This window comes from Rhinolophus sinicus, chromosome 11 (genome assembly GCF_057876585.1).
Source record: "Rhinolophus sinicus isolate RSI-liver-muscle chromosome 11, RSI-T2T, whole genome shotgun sequence".
NCBI classification, from domain to species: Eukaryota; Metazoa; Chordata; class Mammalia; order Chiroptera; family Rhinolophidae; genus Rhinolophus; species Rhinolophus sinicus.
In genome coordinates this window covers 19,065,515-19,090,422 of record NC_142511.1, presented here as the reverse complement: position 1 = coordinate 19,090,422, position 24,908 = coordinate 19,065,515, and positions in this window count along the sequence as shown.

Genomic DNA, 24,908 nt, shown 5'->3' with positions numbered 1-24,908 from the left:
ACGTCATGGTCCTCCATCTCTGTAGTCTCCAGTCTATAAAGCACTTCTACCTCAGTGACCTCCTGTGATTCCCACGTGTCCTCCCCACCCACAGGCAGACTCTGTCACATGCCTCTGGAAATGCTCTCATTTCTGCTCTGTGATGGACACTCAGAAAACACCTCTTTTTGATCTAAAATATTTTCTTTGGTGGTTTTGTGCAGACACACCGGGAGACGCTTGGCAAGTAGGCTTAATGCAAACAACTGGGCAGGGAAAATACCTGGGAATTTGGTCTGGCTTTATAAGAAGAGGCATATTTTTCAGCTGAATAGGAAGAATCGTAAAAAGGGAATAAAGAAAGAAAAGCAAGTAATGCGATTCCTCACAGATAATGGGGGCTGCTCACCGAGTAGTCTGCAGTGGCTATAGCATCCATTACACTTCAGCGACAACCAAATGCCTTGGAGATAAGGCAACAATTATGAGACCTGAGAAGAAATGAAAGAAAACCCAGTAGCAGCCAAATAACACTGCTATCTATTAACAAATTATTATAGGCTGAGGCAGGCTTTAATGAGATTTTAACAAAAGAAATCTAGTCATGTTCCTCTGGGGCACAGAGATTTTATTATGATGTGAATGATTAAGCGGGTAAGAGGCCCTCCCTCGGAGCTTCAATAAAGAGGAAATGCGTGAGCCTTGTGCCCTGGGTTTCCAAGGGCTCTGACATGCATTCAAGATGAAGAGCTCTTGGAGGAAACGACCCACGGAATACTGTTCCACAAGAAGTTCCTTTTTGGTACCTCGCCTGGTGCTAAGCGAGTCTTCAGGAAAATTGTTCTAGACATTTGTATTGTGATTCCAATACTTTGTCGTGCTTTTGGCTATCTGAAATGGCATCATGAAATTCTCAACAGATTCTTAAGTGAGAAGGCATAGTGGCAGCGTTAATTTGGAAGAACAATGAGGCTGTCTAGAGTCAGGACCTGCCTGCCCGTGACCTTGTAAAACCACCAGGTGTCAGAAGAGAAGGTGATGAGTCTACTGGTTTAAGAGAGGAAAGAGAAAATAGGTTGCATGGAGTAGGTCAGAGGGAGGGAGGAAAAGGTGCAATTCCGGAAGTCTGTGTGCACTCTGCTCAGATGTGCTGGACCGCTTGCATGGAATGGATTTTTCCTTTTACTTCTATTATCCCTTTCATTTATCCACTAAACGAAAACTTATAATATTGGGGAGAGGTATAACCATTTCGGTACTGTCAACGTAAGAATATCCAAACGTGTAGAGAAATTTAATGAGTTTATTTGAGCCAAACTGACGACAATTGCTGGAAAGCAAAATCTCAACAGATTAAGAAAATGCTCCAGAGAATGGCAGTTTTGCAGCTTATTTAATACATTAGAATCAAAGGAGGAGACGTAAGGAGGGTTACACAAAATCCATTAGTGGTAGATTAAGGGGGCGCGAAAAAGCAAAGTGGGAAAATCTCTGGGATTGGATAAAAAGTAAATTGGAGAGACAGGTACTTCTTTTACATTGCTGAGTACAGGATAGTTAGCAATCAACATTTTACAGCGTATAGAGATGCTATTCGGGAAACAAGATAAAGATAAAAATGAGGGGTTCTGTGGTCTCTCCTGCAGTCTCTCATACTTTGGTGCAGTAGGCTGTGTGTGTCCTGAGGGGTCCAGAAAAGGGGATTTTTCTGACAGTTCCAAAGGTATGTTATCTTAGATACAGAAGGACAATAGACAGGCTCACTTAAGGTAAAGAGTGACCTTTATCAAGGAAGCTACAGGCCTAGGATGTGACTACCAGCCATGACCCACTTTTACTTAGGAGTTTTTATGTTCAGACCATCTTGCGTGGTTCATTTCGGTCTCTGAGTCTGTAGGGCCTGCCATGCGGGCCTCCCCTGAGCTTGTCAGGATTAGTATGTGGCCCCTTTTTCGTCCGTAATACTAATATTTCTGTTAGACAGGAATTTGTTTTGTTTGAAATGTGTGCTTCCAATGCCTCATTGAAGGAAATTGAGGAACAATTGGAATGATCTAATGATGCCTGGACTATTAAAAGGCCTAATTCTGAGGAAAGGGACACTGGACCACAGAAGGATAGTGAAGGAAGCAGTCTCCTTCTGACAAAGATTCTTTGCTTGACCAAATTTCAGTCAGACTCCTAGACCTTCTCCCTAAGTCCATCTGTGTACTTCCTGGTAAAATCCAGTTTTATTAAGAATTCCTGCCCCTTGGTATCAGATCCGGTTCCTCATCTTCCACATCCCCCAGGTGTTGTCTGGTCCCCCTGGCCTGTGTTCAGCAAGATCCTTGTTAGGTCCATTTAGCCAGAACCCCCTTCCCCATGATGTTTCCTCTTAGTAACTTTTCATCCACCGACCTCTAAATTCCCACTTGCTCGTGTTGTATTTGGAATTGAGCCTGGTTCTATGCTGTGATCTCTTTTCCCTGATTTCAATAATCCTGAATAAAATTGGCTTTGGCCACTTTAACTCCTGTCTAGCTCTGGTTTTCTTTGACACCTACCTGATTAGTTGATGATGAGTCAGGGAGACTGATCCATTGGCAGCGGGGCACAGTGTAAGACTGTCACCTTTTGTGGCAAGGTAACAACCAGAATAGCTATATGCTCTGCTGGTTATGCTCCCCTTGGGGCCAGTGCCAGACACTGGCTGTTAAAATATTTAGTGTCTGATAATATATGATAAATGGGTAAGGAGTATAGTAGCACTTCCCTTAATGGCTTACACTGTAGGAAAGAGATTTAATAGAATTGAAGATGAACTTAAAATGACATGGAAAATAAATCTCAGGAACATACATCTTTGGGATAGATAGCTCATTTTGTTAGAATATAGTGCTATTATTACTATTAGCTAACATTTATTAAGCACTTGGTAAATGCCAGGTGCTTTTAAACTGTTTGCACATGTTAACTCTGTGGTTCCCATACTATCTGTGATGATAAACCAATATGTTTATTTTTAATTTCCTATCTGTCATGGACAAATACTTTTGTCGAATTCAATAAAAATTGATTACTACAAAGTGAGTTTTTTTAAAATGCAAAATTCAAGCTCACTTGTTTTTCATTCTTTTTTTTTTTTTTAACTGTTAGATTTAACATACATAAGATTACTCTGGAAAATTGCTATAAAAATGTCTAAATGTTTGTTCTTAATTGCTATACTTATCTCCCCCATGGACCAGTAACAAACCCTTACAGACTGGCACCTGTTGGAAAACACATATATTGAAGAGATGTATTAATTCATTCAGCCCTCATAAAAATCCTACGATGTAGTTAATGTTGCAGTCTACAGATTAGGAAACTGAGGCACAATGCACTTATCTTGCTAATGAGGCCAATTCAGATCTTTTAGCAGGTCAGTTAGCTTTGCAAAAAGAAAAAAACAAACCTATTTTGTGACCATAAAAGTGTAGCCCATGTAGTCATTGTAAAATTAGGAGTAGCTTAAGAAAAGGAAGCCTTAATGGGAAGATGTGAATGGAGTTTTACAATCTCCTCTATCAGGAAAATCGTTAAAGGAATAGACCAAACATTGTAGGAGTGTTATCTTTACTATATTGAACAATATGGTGAGTGTTTAAGACTGTGTCTTAGGAGCGAGGCTGTCTGGCGTGGCCAACTACTTGCTATGTGAACTTGTTAGTTCCTACCTATCATAAAAGGGTGGTTGGGAGGAATAACTGTTAGTATTTGTAAAGTACTTAGAAAAATGCTTAGCGCGTAGTGAGTTCTCAATACATGTTATTATTTTTGCATTTGGAAAACAATCCACTACAAGAATTGCAGATTCCCTAAATGCCTCCATCTATAATGGCCTGACTTCTGACTGAACAAGCCAGTTCTCCCTGCCTTAAACTAGAAACATTGGCATAACTCAGCGATGCTGCAGTGGTTGCTGACAGACCAAAGGTACACAGTGGGGTTTCCTAGCCGTGGCACTACTGACATTTTTTGGGGGAGGGGCGATGCTGTGTGCGTTGTAGGATAGCAGCATTTTTAGCCTCTACCCATGAGATGCCAGTATCATCCCCTTCTAGTTATGACAACTACAAATGTTTTCAGCCATTGCAAATGTCCCCTGAGAGGAAAAATTGCTCCCAGCTGAGAATCACTGTTACAGAGCAAAGAGAATATTAGTAATTGTCTCTTGTGTTTCTATAGTTTTTCAGTTCAAAGACTCTTCTGCACGTTTTAACGCAGTCGGGAAAAAGAAAAAGAGAGAAAGGATGAAAAAGATTAGAAGAGGAAAAGAGAGAGGGTAGGAAAAGAGGAAGGAGGGAGGGAGGCGGGAATGAGGCAGGCAGGCATGGAGGGCGGCACGGAGGGGATGCATAGAGAGCACAGAAATGGAGAAAGGACAGGCGCTAAGTACAGGCAGGGATGACTGAACAGAGGTGCGTTAGCGTGATCTCCCCCGAGCGCATCCACCTACATCTGTATATCCTACCAGCACCTCCAGCTCAATGTGACCAAAGCTAAACGTGCTCCTTCTTTGTTGTTTCAGTTTCTGTTACTGACCGCACACCATCCACCCCGAGCACCCAGGTCTGGAAATGTGTGTCCTCTTCAAAGGATACCTCCCACTAGCCCTCCAACACTTAGTTGATAGGTTTGCTGATGTTACTTCTGGTACCTCCCTAAGGTTCAAACACTCAGGCGTGCCCCGGATGTGACGGCCAAAAGGAACCTCAGACCTGGGCCATTACTCTCATTTCATAGATGAGGAAACTGAAGCCCATGGAGGTCGAGGGCGTGACCTTGGACAGACTACTACTCTGAGTCTAGTTTCTTTGATTGAAAAATGGGGATAATGCCATGGGCCTTACAGGGTTGTGAGCTGGCACAGAGCTGTCTCCTGGCTGGAGCCAGAGCTCTTGGTTCTGTACCACACGGCGCCCTGGAGCATGCTTCCATCCCTACCCTGCACCTACTGCACCTGTCTGTTTACCCCACCGTCCTGTCCCCCTGTACTGCCTCGCTCACGGCCAGCGCTCAGGACTGTCCACCTAATGTGCTGTGAGAGTCCTAGGTGGACTTCCTGGCACCAACTCACCCAGGTCAGTCCGTACACACTGCTGTCAGGTGAATGTCCTAAGACAGTCCTGGGATGAAGTTGCTCTTGTGTTTTAAATTCTCCACCGGTTCCCGTCACAAAGTCTCAACTTCTCGGCTTGCCATTAAAAGTCATCTTCCCCTCTCCTCCCCACTCTCTGACTCTGACCTAGCTTTGTAATCCTCACTGTCCGTTTTGCTTCTTACCTCTTATCAAGCTGAAACTGCGGTTGGTTGCTTTTGTACACCCTCTGCTTCCCTGCCTCTGCCGTTTGCTCGTGCTGGATACCCTCCTACGCTCGCCCAGCCCTCAAGGCCTGTTTCTCCTCTTTTCCTTCATGGTCTAACCTCACCTTCCTGGTGAACACACACTCGGTCCCTCTCTTCTCTGGATCCTTACAGCATGTTGTCCACTTCTATTGTATGGCATTTATGTTTTTCCACCTGGTGTCATAAATATCTGTGTACTTATTTCATCCCCCCCACCCCCCGTTTCCGCCACAAGCTGGAGGCCCCTTGAAGACCCAGTATGTAGAGATTGATTTGTCTTTGTGTCTTCCATGGGGTCTACTACTATAAATATCCGGTATATATAAGCCACATAAATGACATGAACTGTCACATTTATTTATCCTTTACGGAACCCCTACCTATTTACCTATCTAAGTAAACTTGGCAGTGGTTAAAAAAAACAACAACAGAAAACAAACTTAGGGTACCGTAGCAGCATGAAAAGAGTCCCTCTGAAAACAGATTTATAAAAGAGACATGTGTAAGTCAAGAGTTTGTGCATCTCACTTATATGTGGAATCTAAAGAATGAAATAAATGAGCAAACTAATAATAAAAAAAAAAGGTTTGTTGTCGTATGAACAACCGTGTATGTGTGAGTGCATGCGTGTGTGGTAGTACAGGGTTCTGAAATCATTCAGGGCTGGTTTCCATTCTCAGCTCTAATACTTGAGAGCTATGTGACCTCAGATAATTTACTCTGCATGTCTAACTTAATTTCCTCATTTGCAAAATACAGATAGCAATATATACTTTATAATGTTGTTTTGATCATCATTATTCATTTCATCAACAAGTATTTACTGAGTCTTCACTAGGTGCCAGGTTCCTTGTAGAAACAAAATAATATACATAGTATAATAACCAAAGTACCTGGTACATACTGAATACTTCAGTGTGTTTAGCATTCAGCGTTAGAGCAATCAGGGTGATATTACAGCAGCTACTTTCTTAAACATACATGTAACATAAGCAGAGAGAGCTGCAGGTACTGATTAAGGGTCTTTATTTTAAAATCTAGACAGAGTGATATACAGTTTTATTCTCTAGTCAGATTTTTTTTCTTCTCCGGTTATCTTGAGTATGTTTTTTCCCTTTCATTCTCTTAGTATCCATATCCATGGAAAAAATCAGGAGCCATTAGTAATGCTGTTTATTGAGTCTGCTATGTGCTATTAATCTTGCAACAACTCTCTAAGGTGCATTAGCTGGTCTCCATTTTATGAATGAAGAGACACACTCAAAGAGGGTAGTGTTTTCCAAGGGGCACACAGCTTATAGCTAGTGGAGACCTTCTCCAAATTCCGCGTTTCATCCTTGGTTCTTCTGGTGAGACATCCCTAAAGCCACGGCAAGGTGAAAAACTATCATCCGCTCTCTCATTTCCCCAGGAGTTTCCATCAATAATTCTTCTGGATTCAGAATTCTCTGAAATACTGAAATAATGTAGATTCTAAATCCTGTCTAAAGAGGAAACAACATTTTCAGTTGGAAAGAGACTTCATATTACTTTCCCTATGTTCTTTCTTACCTATTCCTAGAAGAGGTAACTTCCATCAATGGTTCAAGTCTCCACTCTCTACTCGTCCTTCCCCAGATGGGGAAAAAGATTAACTCCTGACTTTATAGCGAGCAGGGTTATTGCCCTCAAAAACGGGAATAGTCCGGGCATGTCATCTGGTGCAGGCTTCCATGTCTGTCTTCCCAGAGCCCATTGCATCGCCCTTGTTCATGTAATAAAGAGAATGGAGATTGTCCTGCTGGTAGTGCTGTGTGGCATCTACAGTGCTCAACCTGTGGCAGTTTGCCTTAGTGGGTTCACTTTCGACCCACAACCCCCCCACCCCCACCTCACCTCCCGGATCCTCCTGCTTATCCCAAGGCCCAGATTCCAGTGCAGAGGTGAAAATCCGCTTCTGGCATTAGTTCTAGGCAGCTGGTTCTAGTCTAAGTTGTGCCATAGATTCCCACGTTGTGGAGATTATAGGGCACTTGCCAAGCCATTAATAAACCTGATATTTTTGTCCCTTTTTTGGCTAGTGGCACTTATATGTATTACCTAACAGTCAGACTGCAGAGGGAGAAAGAGGGTCATTTTAGAGCCAGAACTCTTGGCTCTAGGACTAAGTCAGAGTCTTCCTGCATCACTTTATGCTTCTTTGTTCTATATCGAAGCTAACCTTATTTTCACAGGTCAGCTCAGCTGCAGGACTCTTCAGTGATTTTAAGCCATATACATAAACACTATCTAACAACCCTCTAAGATGGCCTACCATGGCAAATCTATTTATTTTACAGTTAACAATGAGTGGGAGGATGGAGACCTTTGGGTGATTTTTGTTTAGGGGCCCAGAACTCCAAACTAAAAACCACTTATTCTAATTTTGTCAGAAATAGCTCATACGTGTTATCCAACTTAAATCTGACTAAAGTCGGATTATATTTCTATAATCCGTCACTTATATTTCTACTTACCATCTTAAAAATAAAGGTGTAGCTCCAACCTCGCCATCCAATTCCTGTGACTTGGACACAAGGCCTTTTTTTGGGCCTCAATTTCCTCCTCTGAATAATGAGGGCTTTGATCCAGACCATCACTGACACCCGTCCTGCTCCCATATTCTATTTATATTCAGAAGTTAGTATTTGGGCCTGGATTCCTTCAGGGTGTGTTGGTGGTTCTGAGAGGTTTTAGAAGATGAGTGAGTCTAGAGGAAAAAACCCTAACAAATAAAAAGGGAGAAGCTTGCCAGATGCAAAGTGGGAGTTAATTCTAGGCATATTAAATTATCATGAAACACATCCATCTACATTTATTAAGAACAGGAAACTCAGCTCTGCTTGCCTAAAGCCTTCATTTCCAAAGCACTAACAAATTATTCATTTCCCTCATAAGTTCTTCAGTCCTTGGGGTATTTAACACCAGGAGTTTGACCATGATATTACTTATCCTCATAACATGTGATAAAGACGATACTAAATATTTCACACAAATGACAGTGGATAAGGCTTATGGGTCCTCATTAATTTATTTTGCTTTTAGCAGAATAGCTTAATACTTTACCACAGACATTTTTTTCCCCCACCCGAACCAGAACTGGTATGTCTTAGATTTGCAGTATTTTCATAGATAAATACCGCTGACCACATAACAAAAACATTCTTTTTTTATTGCAAACTTGTGTCAAAGATTATTCATATGAGAAAGCATTTTGCTTTCTAAGCCACTTAAAAAAATAAGACTTTAAAATTGGCAAAATAATACTATTTAGCTGTGTACTCTGTATTAGTTTTCTATTGCTGCATAACATATTTCCACAAATCAGCTGCTTGAAGCAACAGTCACTTATCAGCTCACACTTCCGTAGGTCAGAAGTCTGTGTGAGCTCTACAGAGTTTTCTGCGTAGCGTCCGACAAGGCCAAAATCAAGGTGTTGGCCATCTGACTCTTGTCTGGATGATCTGAGGAAGAATCTGCTGTGAAATCTACATTTCAGTTGTTGGCATAATTTGGTTCCTGTGGTTGTAGAACTGAGGTCCCATCCCTTGCTGGCTATTGGCAGGGAGCAGCTCTTAGTTCCTTAAAGTTCCTTAGCATGTGACCCTTTCCTTCTTCAAGCCAGCAATGGTGTGTCGAATCCCTTTCATGCTTTGAAGTTCTGACTTCCTGTTTTGCTGCTAGCCAGGGAAAACCCTCTGCCTTTAAAGGGTTCATCTATTGGATCAGGCTCACCCGGATAATCTCCATATCTCAAGGTTAACTGACTTGGGACTTTAATTGTGTCTGCAAAAGTGCCTTCTCAGCATCACCTAGATTAGTATTTGGCTAAATAACCAGGGCACCAGAATCTTTAATGGCAATTTTTCGAATTCTGTCTATCATATCCTCTAAGACAAATAAGCAAATTACCGAATCCCTACAAGCCCCTGTTGTTTTAATATCCTACTCTGACAGTTTCGATGACTAGGTCTTCAAAGGGGTTATACCTACTATAACTTTACAGCACCGGCTAATTAAAAACAAAACAACTAAAGACAAACAAAAAAAACCCCTCAGACAAGGTCTACCAGACGTCAACACATGAATGAAAAACAATCATATTTAATTATTATTAGTTTTACTCATGGCTGTTTACCTTCCCTTACAACAGTACCTGCCACAAAGTAGGTGCTGATTAAATATAGTGTTTGCTGAATGAATGACTATATAGCACTAAATAGAACCCTTTAGTCAACTCTTTATCAAGTGCAATTGTGCTGAGTTCAGGGACAAATACAAAGATTCATAAGGCCCCATCCTCACCTGTGATGGTAGTTTTATGTGTCAACTTGACCAGGCTATGGTACCTAGTTGTTTGGTCAAACACTAGTCTAAATGTGGCTGAGAAGTTATTTTTAAGATCTGATTGACACATCAGTACACGTTAGAGACGAGAATGGTCATCGAGAGGGGCTGGGGGGAGGGGGAAAAGAGAGATGTCGGTCAGAGCACAAACTTCCAGCTATAAAATGAATAAGTTCTGGAGATCTAATGTACAGCACGGTGATTATAGTTAATAAGACAGTATCATATACATGAAAGTTGCTGAGAGACTAGATCTTAAGTGTTCTCACTACAAAAATGAAATGGTAATTAGATGACACGATGCAGATGTTAGCTGACACTATGGGGGTAATCATTTTGCAACATGTACACGTAAAGTGCATCCAATCAACACTTTGTACACCTTAAACTTTCACAATGTTATATGTCAAGTATATCTCAAGAAAGGTGGAAAACATTAATAATTCAGTAGACATTGAGTATGTTATCCTCCATAATTTGGGTAGGCCTGATCCAATCGGTGGAAGGCCTTAAGAGAAAAGACTGAGGTCCCCCAAGGAAGAGAGAATTCTATCTCCAAGCTTTCACATTCAAGACTGCAACATCAATCAACTCTTCCCTGGGTCTCCAGCCTGCCGGCCTCCTCTGCAGACTTCAGACTTGCCGCTCCTCAACACTGTGTGAGCCAATTCCTTAAAATAAATCTCTTAACCTATGTACATACATATGTACAAACATCCAATTGGTTCTGTTTTCCTGGATGACCTTGACTAATACACCACCCTTAGAGGTCAGAATAACATTGGGAATACTGAAATGTGTACACGGGAAAACAACCAAAACCATGTGATTGCTCATAAATGGATGGGAATAAACTGTGTTGGAGTTAGGAGGATGGGTGGTCAAAGAAGGCTTTATGAGCAAAGTAGGATTTAATCTGGAGCTTAAAGAATGGATGAGAGATGAACAGATAGAACAAAGAAAGGAAGGTGTCGCACATAAGCAAACCCGGGGAGGTGGGCAGAGAGTGTTGTGTTCTGTTGCAGGGAGGAGAATAGTCCAGCTAAAGAGCCCTAAAGGCTAGAGGGAAATGCTCTTAGAAGGAGCAGAGAGCCCTGATAAGCCCTGAGCAGCACTGGGCATAGAACAAAAAACAGCAATGGACCATAAAGGCTCTCCTTTTAAACAAACAGCATGAAGTGCCTCCCCTGCAGCAGGCTAGAGTTCACATCATCAAGTTTCCTTGCAACAAGGAAACTGAGACCCAGGGTGACCGCTCTCAGGTCACACAAATCATCAGCAGCAGAGCCTGAGGGAGAATGCAATCTCCCAATGCCTCAGCCAATGCCCTGGCTACCACCTCTTTCTGCTTCCTACTTCTCCAAACTCATCTCCTACCCTCTCCTCATCGCTTGTTGCATTCCACCCACACTGGCTCTCTTGCTACCTCTCCAACACTCCACATCCATTCCCACCTCAGAGCCATTGCACTTGTTCTCTGTCCAAAGGGTCTTGCCTCGGGATTTCATGGGCTGGAGCTTGTGTCAGATCTCGGCTCACCTGTTCTCTTCTCAGAGACGCTTTCCCTGACCATCAGTTCAAACAACACCTCCTCCAAACCTGTCCTATTACCCTGATTTCCTTTCTTTACAGCACTTATCAATATATACAACTCTTCTTATATTTTTCTTTTCAGTTGTTTGTCTCCCCAACTAGCCTGTATGTCCCGTGAGAGAAGGATTCATTTACTCATGTGATTTGTTTACCACTTTAACTGCAGCACCTTGAACAGTGTCTAGTGCACATTAGACACTCAGACGAACTGAATGAATGAATGTCACATATAGACCTCAGTACATCCTCGCTGAGTGACTGAAATGGGGAAAGGGATCGAGAGACACAAAGAGGCATGCTCACAGGATAATGTACAGCGGAGGTGCCTATAGCCATCCCATCTGGGCCCAGAGACTTGCTCTTTGTCTTTGACTTTTTCTCCAAAGCAAATGCCTCTAGATTGTACTGCTGAGGTAAAATCTTGCCAGTCACATAAAAAGCCTTAATAGCACTGATTTGGGCAGATCACTCAAATTCCCCAGGAGGCCAGTTTCACACCAAACTGCTTTCCTCCTGTTTGCTTCTTACTAGAGAACTTACAGACCATCTAAAATTAACCTCTGGGCTTCCCTCGCCTCGCTTCACTTTTCTGTCTCCTTTATCACTGACTCTTTTTTCCCCACATAGGTTTTTTGGAACACAGCTGTGGTCATTCATGACAAGTTGTCTACGCTGCTTTCACACGACAACAGCTGAGGTGAGTAGTTGTGACACACACTGTATGACCCGCAGAGCCCAAAGTATTTACTATGGGGCTCTTTACAGAAAAAGTTTACAAAACTCTGAAGTTGAATAAACTAAAGAGTTAAATCTGAGAGGACTTTTACTGTCTTTATCACCAACTCTTCATTTTTCCCCTTTCCGCCTCAAAGGAAGATGTGCCCTACTTCCTTTCAAAGCCTTTCCTCTTCACCCCTTCCCAGTGACCTTTCCCTGGCCCCCCTACTCTTCACATTGCTGTCCACGGAGCCTCACTGACCCACATCTCCACATGTTGCTCTAATATCTTCATCAGCTCCTCAGACTGAAATTCCTGAGTACAGCCTGCAAGGCCATCATGGTGGGCAAAGCCCACTTACCTCTTCAATCTTGTTTCTTCTGCTTTCCAGGCGTACACTGGTGTCAAAGCACACAGGGTATAACAAATCACCTGCAGTTTTCATGGAGTGAGCTGTGGGCCTGCAGCTGTGACAGGAAAAGACATTTGGCCACAGAGCATCTGGTGTAAAGGCGTTCTAGAAAAGCAAACGCCACCACCTCGGCTTTCCTGTTTCCCATGACTATCCAAGCCGCCCTTCAGAGGGTCTGAATCAATTGACTGCTTTCTCGAAAGCCTTCCTAGTGGTCTAGCTGTTTGTTTGTGGCTGTGTGACTATATTACTGAGTATACAAAACGTTTCCAATACAGGAGTTTGGGCTTCAGAACAGTCAATTATTTTAGAGCAGCCGAAACCTCCTCTCCCCTCCACTAGCATGGGTAACTGGAACCTAAATGAGTGTTAGAGTTGCACAAATGAGATAAAGTCATTCAACAAATATTCAGCAAACCCTTGGTAAATACCTAAGGTATGCTGCTGATGGGTAGCAGAATATGCCATCCCCAAATATACCATTTTGGTATATTGATTGTATTGAACAAGAATCGTGCTCTGACCTCCCCTTTTCTTCCTAAAAGCAGGAAATCAAACTCACATGTGAAAGATGCTCTCCCTATACCAGGAGGAAAAGAACATTCTTATCACCGGAGATGGGGAGTTGAGGCTGAGAGAAATCTGTACTAACAAGTCTTGTCAAAATAGCCCTTATCTTCCTTTAATCTCCCCATATATTTCCGTTACTTCCCCACAATTACTGCTCTTTGTTCAACCTAGTATATAAACACTTAGGCCTAACTGCCTAAGGGTCTTCGTTTTTCTGTGAAGATGCCCAGGTTTATGTAAAAATATTAAAGAAAATTTGTATGCTTTTCTCCTGTTAAACTGTCTTATATCAACCTACTTCTTAGGTTCAGGTGCCCTAGGAGGGGTAGAGGTAAACATTTTGCCTCTCCTATACTACCTTGAGAAGCTCATAGTGTGGAGGGAAATAAAAACATGTAAGCATCATTACTTCGAAAGAAGAACTGCTATAATAAAGGTTTGAGCAATAGTATACACGCTGAGGGAGCTCAGAGACAGAGCTTTTCTCATAGGGTGTAGAGGACAGCGAAGGCTTCATGGAGGGACCAGGACGTGGAGGGTGTGACTTTGAGGCAAAGCTAGAAAGGGAAGTAGGTGTTGTAGATTTCAACCATATCATCAATATAATTTGAGTAATGTTTTCAAGCTTCATGACAGAACAGATTTTTTAGTGCATTGCTTTGGCCATGTGGAATGATGTCTGCATGCCTTTCTACTCTTCGACCAAAGTGCGGGCAGAGGTTTGCAAACAACAGCGAAAAGGACGTTTACAGTATATCAAGATGGAATTTTGAATTAGAGGCTTTCAGGCTGTGCGGAAGCTGGTGGTCTTGTAAGCTGAAAAAACACGTTGCTAAAGCTGTGAGAGAGAAGCAGAAGGAAACACGGCAGGGCAAAAGGCGGAAAGCGCCCATAGCAGCCGTAATGCTGCAGAATTATAGGGCTGGAGCCGGAGTCTGAGTTATTCAGGGATTTTTTTAAAAAGCAGATGCGTCATGCTGTTTCTGGAAGAGCATATCATTTAACTGAGAGCCCGTACACTTGTGAATTGTAAGGCTATGATTAACCACACAGACGAGGAGCTGGAGGAAGGGTGCCTTCTGTTAGAGATTGGCTCTGGAATGCCTATGTAACAAAATGATTATTGGTTTATTCGCAGGACTTGGGGTGAAAAGTAAGAACAAGAGCTCATGAAACATGGCTTCTGGGTCAAACCAAGTTTGTTGCCAAAGAACGCTTCATGGCATTAGTACTAGCTGTCCCTAAGGTTATCGTCTCGGGTCATAGAGGTACCCTGTACATTCCAAACATCTTTCCATGAATTTCAATTTTTAAATTACTGAGTCAAAAGCAATAAACATTTAAACCATTTTTTGGTAACTATCCCATATGGCGTTTGAAAAGGGCCATGTGGGGACAGAGCCCCAGAAAGCAGTTTCCAGGCTCTCGGCCTCACATAGAAAGGTGTTGGCTCAGGTAGTAAATGTCCATCAACTGTGATTGGATGGCCATCAGCTGTGGCTAGTTGGCCGTCAGCTGTAACCAGTGAGCCACTGGCCACTAATATAACTGCTGTGGCTACGCTAGCAGCAAGAAAATGGGGGGCTAGCGAGAAGATGGTGGCTGAGCCTACAAGCGACGCAGTGAGGATTGAGAATTGTGTGGCTCCTGTTTCCTGTTTCTCCAACCCAGCCACCAGCGAGAATATAGTGGTATGACTCCCCCATCTATGGCTCCGTGGGTGTTCCTTTTTGGCCTCACCATATTCTGCGTTCTTATGTCGGGAGCGGGAGCAGAGACCCCGCAGGCCACCCCACATGACAGGCCATATTCATTCACCGTGCCACCAGCAGTGGACATGTACACCAGCTTCACCACAACCTTGACTGCATTTAGCGAAAGTAAGTTGTTGAGTGAATAACGGATGGTTAAATATATTTAAAACAATAACGAACACTGGTTGAATATGTATTTCTTTGGTCACTGGAGTTATCTCTTTGGGCTGGTACAAAGCCACCAAACGTTTTCATGGGGAGACACGAGAGTTTCCATTTGAATAGGGTACCTCTTGAACAATTCCCCTGTTTGATGATTTCTCCCTTTCCTTACCATGTTTCCCCGAAAATAATACCGGGTCTTATATTAATTTTTGCTCCAAAAGATGCATTAAAATCATACTATTTTATGATTTTTCCAGTTGGGTCTTATTTTCAGGGAAACACGGTAATTCATCCTCCATAGGAATCAACACATGCAGTCATCAAGTTCTTATTCTTTCTGTCAAAGGGCTCTGACATCTATCCATCCATTATTTTTATTCTCACTACCATCAGCATAGTTCATGTCTTTAAAACTTAAATCCTGGGCTGCCACATGGTCTCCCACAGGTCTTCCTGTCTTTAATCTTTCCCATGGTAATAATCATAACTCATTTACCGAGCAACCTCCGTGAGCTAAGCAGACTGCTAGGTGTTTTATAGACATTATCTCAAAACAACTCCATAAGGCAGGTGCTATTAATTCCATTTTGAGAAAACTGAAAACACAGAAAATTAAGATAACCACCAAACTTTATAACCACTAAGCAGAAGACAATTTTAACCTGAGTCTCACTGATTGCAAAACCTGTGTCCATGTTGGAACACTTCTGAAATAAGTTCTTTAACCTATCCTGTGCATTTTTGTACTCATTATTAAGTCATTGTCTCTTAGCTCCAAACTCTAGCTTTTACACTCTACTTTGTGTTGCTGGAGCTGGGACCCTGCAAACCCATATTCTGCCTTGCCAGGTGTCTCTGTGCTGGGCTCTGTCAATAGGGGCCCTAGAGAGAGAACCCAAGGCCGGAGGAGGGAGAACTGTCTCCTTCCTGCCTGTGAGAGCGTTAAGTCCCTGCGAGCTTCACCCTCGTACCATTTCTTCACTCTGGCAGCAGCAGATCCTTCCTACAATAGCAGTTAAATTTGGTTTGCAGTCTTCTGAGTAAGTTTCATCACATCCTCCTCAGAGACTCCAGCATCAGCCAGCAGGCGCCCCTTTTCTGAGGTTTGGGTCCCAGCCCCACAGAGGCCCTCATCCTGACTCAGAGACCCCAGCACTAGCCAAGCAGTGTCTCCTCCTCAAGGTCTGAGCGTTAGCTCCTCAGAGCTGCTCCCCTTGTTTCTAAGATTTAACAATTCCCATCTCTTCCACTTGTTCCCTTAGCCTTGGGGTGGTAGTGCTTCCGGCCATTGCTCACGTCATAATACCTTAGTGTCCTCTTCTACCTAGTGAACAGCTTGATACCTTGTTAATTCCAGAGAAGCTGTTGCCAGGGACAACTCACTCTAGGAAGCAAGTGAACCTGAGGGATACAAGGAGTGAGGTGTGTTGGATGCTCTGTTGCTCTACCCAAAGTCCGCCTTCAGGGTTAAAGCAGCCATCGTCCAGCTGCTGGGAATCTCAGCTGTTGATGTCTCAGAGCCATAGCCCCACAGGGAAAGTGCCCTCAGCTGCAGGGAACTCACTCACTCAAAGCTACATCACTTGCCAAAGCCGGCTCGTGGCCAGTGATTGGCTGAAGGAGGGGACATAAAGGCCAGCCCTGCCTTGACTTAATTTGGGCTCCAGGTTCCCTGTAGGATCAGCTGAGAACTCAGGAGCTACCTCATTGTGTGTCGCTTTCTCCCTCTGCCCCATCCTGCTTTCCTCAGTTTCTTCTAGGTAGGTCTTCCTAGAGCACTGAATAAACCTTCTGGAGGCAACTGTCCGTTCAAATTTCCCCTCAGGTACTTCCAGTATGCCAAACTAAATGAATGATGCTTGGCTCTAGGGTCTGCAGAGATTCAGATGGGCACTATGATTGAGCTTGGCGTGGTGGAGGCAAATAATGAGAAAAAACTACAGCTGCAAGAACAGCTCGCAACTGCAGTGCCATAAACCCCACACAAAATAAAAACAGAGCATAGGGTCGCAATTCCTAAAAAACAGCCTAATACTGAGAGGGTGTAGGTAGTCACACTCCAGGAGTACTCAGGATATTTTTGTTGTTCTGTTTTCACTTACTTTTTGGCCCTAAGAAGTCACATTGCCTTGCTCCCCTGGGGCCAGTCCAGAATGCATATGCCAAACGGGCACTACAGAACATGTCTTCTTTTTCTTTTCCACTGCCGATAATTCTATAACTAAAAGGGAAAATAATGGATACAATTGCTATTTATTTTCAATTCATGTTACAGAGAAAAACGTTAACTTTTGTGAGAAGGAATCATTTAAAATTATTAAAACCCTAAAAATGCTAATGAATAAAAAGAGTCATCTCCCATAACAATATGTAGTCTCAAAATTTGCTACTTGAGTTTTTCAAAGGGTTATTCAAGAACTAATTTTCTTAGTTTACAAATAAATGTAAGTGTTCATAAATGTCATGAGAATTATATCCTGCAGTTTTGAAACAATATTCAATTAGGTGTTTTTTTTTAAGTTAAAGTTTATTGGGGTAAAAATTGTTAGCAAAGTTACATAGAATTCAGGTGTAAAATACTGTATTACATCATCTATAAATCCCATTGTGTGTTCACCACCCAGAGTCTGTTCTCCTTCCATCACCATATATTTGATCCACTTTACCCTCATCTACCACCCGCCCTCCCCCCTTACCCTCTGGTAACCACTAAACTTGTCTGTGTCTGTGAGTTTTTGTTTCTCATTTGTTTGTCTTGTTCTTTTGTTGGTTTTGGTTTATATACCACATATCAGTGAAATCATATGGTTCTCTGCTTTTTCTCTCTGACTTATTTCACCTAGCATTATAATCTCAAGATCCATCTATGTTGTCACACATGGTCCTATTTCATCTTTTCTTATATAGTATTCCATTGTGTATATATACCACAACTTCTTTATCCATTCATCTATCGAAGGACATTTTGGTTGTTTCCATGTCTTGGCCACCGTAAAAAAAGCTGCAATGAACATTGGAGCACATGTGTCTTTATGGATACATGTTTTCAGATTTTTGGGGTAGATACCCAGGAGAGGGATTGCTGGGTCATACAGTAATTCTATTTGTAATCTTTTGAGGAACCTCCACACTGCCTTCCATAGCGGCTGCACCAGTCTGCATTCCCACCAACAGTGTATGAGGGTTCCTTTTTCTCCACAGCCTCTCCAACCCTTGTCACTATTTGTCTTGTTGATGATAGCCATTCTAACTGGGGTGAGGTGATATCTCATTGTGGTTTTAATTTGCATTTCTCTGATGATTAGTAATGTTGAGCATTTTTTCATATGTCTATTTGCCATTTGTATGTCCTCTGTAGAGAAATGTCTCTTCAGGTCGTCTGCCCATTTTTCAATTGTGTTGTTTGTTTTTTTGGGTTGTTGAGTTGCATGAGTTTCTTGTATATTTTGGATATTAGCCCCTTATCGGAGGCACTGTTTGCAAAAATCTTCTTCCATTCAGTTGCTTGCCTCTTTATTTTGTCGATGGTTTCCTTTGCTGTGCAGAAGCTTTTAAGTTTGATATAGTCCCATTCATTTATTTTAGCTTTTACTTCCCTTGCCTTTAGAGTCAAATTCATAAAACGCTCTTTGAACCCAAGGTCCATAAGTTTAGTACCTATGTTTTCTTCTATGCAGTTTATTGTTTCAGGTCTTATGCTTAAGTCTTTGATCCATTTTGAATTAATTTTGGTACATGGTGACAGATAGCAGTCCAGTTTCATTCTTTTGCACATGGGGCTTCCAATTCTGCCAGCAGCATTTATTGAAGAGGCTGTCTTTTCTCCATTGTATGTTTTTTGCTTCTTTGTCAAAAATTATCTGTCCATATTTATGTGGTTTTATTTCTGAGTTCTCAGTTCTATTCCATTGGTCTACGTGTCTGTTTTTCTGCCAATACCATGCTGTTTTGATTATTGTTGCCCTGTAATACAAGCTAAAGTCAGGGAGTGTGATACCTCCAGCATTGTTCATTTTTCTTAGGATTGCTTTGGCTATTCGATTTTGTGGTTCCAAACAAATCTGATTTTGTGGTTCCAGATTTTGCAGTTCCAGATCTTGTGGTTCCAGATTTTGTGGTTCCAAACAAATCTGATGATTTTTTGTTCTATTTCTTTAAAACATGCCATTGGGATTTTGATGGGGATTGCATTGAATCTGTATATTGCTTTGGGTAATATGGCCATTTTAACTATGTTGATTCTTCCAATCCATGAGCACGGAATGTCTTTCCATTTCTTTGTGTCTTCTTCAATGTCTTTTAAAAATGTCTTATAGTTTTCAGCATATAGGTCTTTCACATCCTTGGTTAAGTTTATTCCTAGGTATTTTATTCTTTTTGCTGCAATTGCAAAAGGAATTTTTTTATTTATTGCTTTTACTGAGATTTCATTGTTAGTATATAGGAATGCAATGGACTTTTGTACGGTGATTTTGTAGCCGGCAACGTTACTGTATTCGTTGATTGTTTCTGTTAGCTTTTTGGTGGAGTCTTTAGGGTTTTCTATATATAGCATCATGTCATCTGCAAAGAGTGACAATTTAACTTCTTCATTCCCAATTTGGATGCCTTTTATTTCTTTCTCTTGCCTGATTGCTCTGGCAAGGACATCCAACACTATGTTGAAAAGCAGAGGTGATAGGGGACAGTCCCGTTATGTTCCTGAACGTAGAGCAAAGGGCTTCAGTTTTTCACCATTAATTATGAGATTAGCTGAGGGTTTGTCATATATGACCTTTATTATGTTAACATATTTTCCTTCTATACCTATTTTATTAAGTGTTTTAATCATGAATGGATGTTGTATCTTGTCAAATGCTTTTTCTACATCAATTGATATAATCATATGATTTTTGTCCTTTATTTTGTTTATGTGATGTATCACATTGATGGATTTGCAGATGTTGAACCATCCTTGTGCCCTGGGGATGAACCCCACTTGGTTGTGATGAATAATCTTTTTAATGCATTGTTGCATTCGATTTGCTAGAATTTTGTTTAGGAGTTTTGCATCTGTATTCATCAGAGATATTGGTCTGTTGTTTTCTTTTTTTGTGCTGTCCTTACCAGGTTTTGGTATCAGGGTAATGTTGGCCTCATAAAATGAGTTGGGGAGTACTGTCTCTTCTTCTATTTTGGAAGAGTTTGAGCAGGATTGGTATTAGATCCTCTTTGAAGGTTTGGCAGAATTCACTAGTGAAGCCACCTGGTCCAGGACTTTTGCTTTTGGGAAGGTTTTGGATGACTGATTCAATTTCATTATTGGTGATCGGTCTGTTTAGATTTTCCAGTTCTTCATGGTTCAGCCTTGGAAGGCTATATGTTTCTAAGAACTTGTCCATTTCTTCTAGGTTATTGAATTTGGTGGCATATAGTCCTTCATAGTATTCTTGGATGATCCTTTGTATTTCTGGGGCATCTGTGATAACTTTCCATCTTTCATTTCTGATTTTGTTTATTAGTGTCTTCTCTCTTTTTATCTTAGTGAGTCTAGCCAAGGGTTTGTCAATTTTGTTAATCTTTTCAAAGAACCAGCTCTTTGTCACATTAATTTTTTCTATTGTCTTTTTGTTCTCTATTTCATTAAGTTCTGGTCTGATTTTTGTTATTTCCTTTCTTCTGCTGACCTTGGGTTTCATGTGTTCTTCTTTTTCTAGTTCTTTAAGCTGTACCATGAAGTTATTTATTTGGGATTTTTGTTGTTTCTTGAGATAGGCCTGTAATGATATAAATTTCCCTCTTAAAACTGCTTTCGCTGCATCCCAAAAATTTTGGTAGGATGTATTTTCATTCTCATTTGTTTCTATGTATCTTTTGCTCTCTCCTCTAATTTCTTTTTTGACCCGGTTGTTCTTTAAAAGTATGTTGTTTAATCTCCATGTATTTGTGTTTTTTCCTGCTTTATTTTTGCAGTTGATATCCAATTTCAAAGCCTTGTGATCAGAAAATATGCTTGTTATGATTTCAACCTTCCCTAAATTTGCTTAGGCTGATTTTATGTCCCAATATATGGTCTATCCTTGAGAATGTTCCATGTACACTAGAAAAAAATGTATAGTCTGATGTTTTCGGGTGAAGTCCTCTATGTATGTCAATTATGTCCATTTCATCTAATGTGCCATTTAGGGCTGCTATTTCGTTATTTATTTTCTGTTTGGATGATCTATCCATGGCTGTCAATGATGTATTTAAGTCCCCTAGTATAATTGTGTTTTGGTCTATTTCTCCCTTTAGTTCTGTTAGTAGTTGCTTGGTATATTTTGGTGCTCCTTGATTGGGGGCATAAATATTGATTACTGTTATGTCTTCTTGTTGTATAGTCCCCTTTACCATTATGAAATGTCCATCTTTGTCTCTTGTTATCTTTTTCACCCTGAAGTCTGTTTCATCTGATACCATTACGGCTACACCTGATTTTCTCTGGGTACCATTTGCTTGGGGTGTCAATTTCCACCCTTTCACTTTGAGTCTATGCTTGTCCTTGTAGCTGAGATGCATCTCTTGGAGACAGCATATGGTTGGGTTTAGTTTTTTGATCCAATCTGCTACTCTGTGCCTTTTTATTGGTGAGTTCGGTCCATTTACATTTAGGGTGATTATTGATATGTGAGGATTTCCTGTCATTCTATCTTTAGTTTTCTGGTAAGACTGTGTGTCCATTGTTTCTTTGCCTTTTTGTTGTTGTCTATTGTTTCTGTGTGGTGGTATTCTATGATGTTTCCCTCTGTTTCTCCTTTTATTACAGTATATATTTCAGTTCTGGATATTTTTTGTTTTTTGAGTGTTTGCCCTTAAGTTTATGTAAAAGAAAGTTTGATATTTAGAGTATTCCATCTTGTTCAGCATGCTTACTTTCTCCATTCCCATATTCTGGTTCAGGCTTTTACTCTCCCCCTTTTTATGTTTTGGTTGCCACAAATTGTCCCTGATGCTGGTGGTCAAATAGCCTTCTTTAGTATATCTTGTAGTGCAGGTCGTGTATTAGAAAATTCCCTCAGCTTCTGTATGTCTGCAAGGGTCTTTATTCCTCCTTCATATCTAAAGGATATCTTTGCTGGGTATATTATTCTTGGTTCATAATTTCTCTCTTTCAATAGTTTGAATATTTGGTTCCACTCCCTCCTGGCTTGTAGAGTTTCTGCTGAAAAATCTGATGATAATCTAATGGGCTTTCCTTTGTAAGTTACCATCTTCTTTTCCCTGGCTGCCTTGAGGATTGTTTCTTTGTCGTTGATTTTTAGACAGCTTGCTGAAAAAGGAGTCCCTTGTCTCCTAGAAACTGATCTGCGTTCCTGTCCTATCCAATCACTGTCAGGAGAAGCCTGTGGGAGGTGTGGTCTCAGTGCAAACATGGAGATGGCTTCAAAGTGCAGCAACTGGGGCCCTTAGTCAACTGAGCATTCTCACAGCTGCATTCATTCCTCTCCAGAATCATACAGCTGGTGTAGGAGATGGGCAACTCCTTGAAAGAAGGGGTAGATTTTTCTGGACAGATAAAACAATAACGTCTAGTACATTAAGTGTTGTCAAAATCCTTCTACCATGCCTCTCCAAGCCAACTCTTTCTTTCCATTCCCACAACTGCTATCATCGTCCCTACATCATTATCTTATTCTTGGACTACCAAAGGTTCTTCTAGTTAGTTTCTACCTTTAGTCTCAAACTTCTTCAACTAATCCTATGCTCTGTCTTATAATTTTCTGAACAGAACATTACTGTGAACATATCACTTTGTTCCTAAAAGCACTATAAGATTTTGGGGGAGTCTCAAATTCTCCATATGGCATTCAGAGCCTTCTAATATGACTCACACTGTTCCCTAATGCAACTTTTGTATCTTGCAAATATCCTTCATGCACTCCATGTTTATTCCCTGCCCCCCCCCCCCCAAGCTTGTCTTAGAATCATAGAATCTCAGAGGTGGAAAGTCTCAATATGAGCATCAGTTGTGTTCCACTTTAGCTTCTTGACCTTAAGAAGATCAGAGGTGAATCTTTGGGGATTAAAGCAAAAGTATAAATGAAGAGGAGGGAGGGGTGAGATAGAAAATGATGAGGGGGGCGCAAAATCTAAGATCCTGTCTATGTGACAAAACCAGCGTGTGGTCCTTAGGATTTTGCTAGCCAGTGGCTGGAATAAAATGAAGGCTACTGGAAAGCTGGACTGTGGGAGAGGAAGGGATGGAGAAAGTATGGGGTGGGTTCCAGAAAGAGTCTTGTGGCAAGAAGAAAGTCCACCTAGGAAAACGTCATCATCTTCAATTATCCTAAGAGCTTCTACCAACACAGGGTGAAAAAGAGGGGAAAAAAGAAAAGAAACAGAAAAGAAAAGAAAAAAAAAGCCAAGTGAGTAAAAGGGGAAAGGAATGGAAGGAAGGAGGGATGGCAGCTTCCCAAATCAGCCATCTATCTAATGTTTTTGTTGACTAAGCCTGTTAGCATAATTCTGTTCCAAAAGAGCTTACATGTAGGGTATCATTACAATCTGGCTTACTGTGGTTAAAAAAATCCAATTATTTTACACACTAAACCAAGAGGGATTATCTGTAACGATAATACTGGGCACTAGTGTTTATCACAGGCCAAGATCCATTTCAGTGAAGCTGCCAACCACCCACTAGTTTTGGCTCTAACCCTTATTCTGATCACACAGAATAAGTCTGACCCCTTTTCATCTGGCAACGATTCAAACATTTGAAAACAGTTCTCATGGAGTCCTTGAGTCATTTCTTTTTCAGACTAAACGTTACGAGCTTTTTAACCTTTGTTCATAGAATGTAATTAAGAATATCTTGCTGCTGAACTACTGCAGGTAATTACTTCCAGGGCAGAGAAGAGGAGGATTATTGCCTTCTTTGTTATAGATAATAAGCATCTAAAATTGCAGTCTAAAATCACATTAATAATTTTAGTAGGTCCCCTATATGTGACAGTTAAACTTATTCTCAGTGAAACCTCTAGGTCCTTTTCACTTGTACTGCTTCTAGCCTACGTCTTTTCTATTCTGTTTGCATTCATTTATTGGAGGACTTTATGGAAGACTTCTCATAAATTAAATACATTATTCCTAATAAGGAACCACTGTGGGCTTGACACCAGGAGTGGAAAAGATTGATCTCTACTGGGATCCTCACCCATTGCTGTGACCCAGGGAGGCTAGAGATGGCAGAACCCAGGGCCAGGACTAAGGGCAAGGTAAGCAAAATGTCTAGGGTGCAAAACTTAAGGAGGCACTCAGTCCCCTGTTTGTACAAGTGTATTCTGGATAGAGTTTTTATCCAGTCCTCTCTCTGGTTTACTGCTTTGGATGATCCAAGAATATAGATCAGGTAGGCTAGTACAGGTATTGGCCATTTTAACTACAAAACAAAGTTTTGTATATTCTGTACAAACAACCACGGGAGCATATAGTCTTATTTAATACATACTGGGGAAAATGATAGTCATTATGTGGTATATGGTCAGAGTAAGGGAGTTCAGAACACAAGATTGGGTTTTTTCTTGGATCATCCCATATAGTAAGGAGGGAGAGAGAAGCATACCAATTCGACCTTTGCCCCTAATTTGAAGGTGTTTATACATAGGGGTTTCCTTTGGGCTGTGGATCTTTAGTATCATCGTCTAAATTTTTCCTTCAAATTATCCGCTGAATCCAGATTCTCCCATTCTGCAGAGATATAGCTCAGAACATTAAATGACTCCCCAATGACCAGCACCAAAAGAAAAGCGCTACGTAGGAAATTTGGAGAAAATAAAGAGCTTTGGCTCTGATTATATAACTATGCCTCAGACATAAAAGGAACCTAGATCAAAAGAGAAGGCTCCCTAGCAGCGAGCAGTAAAACCCTTTCCAGGAAAACAAAGAGAAGGAGGGCACAGGCAAAAGTGGGTTGGATACGTACCTCCTCCCACAGGTTAGGTTGCCCTGTCTAGCTCAAACC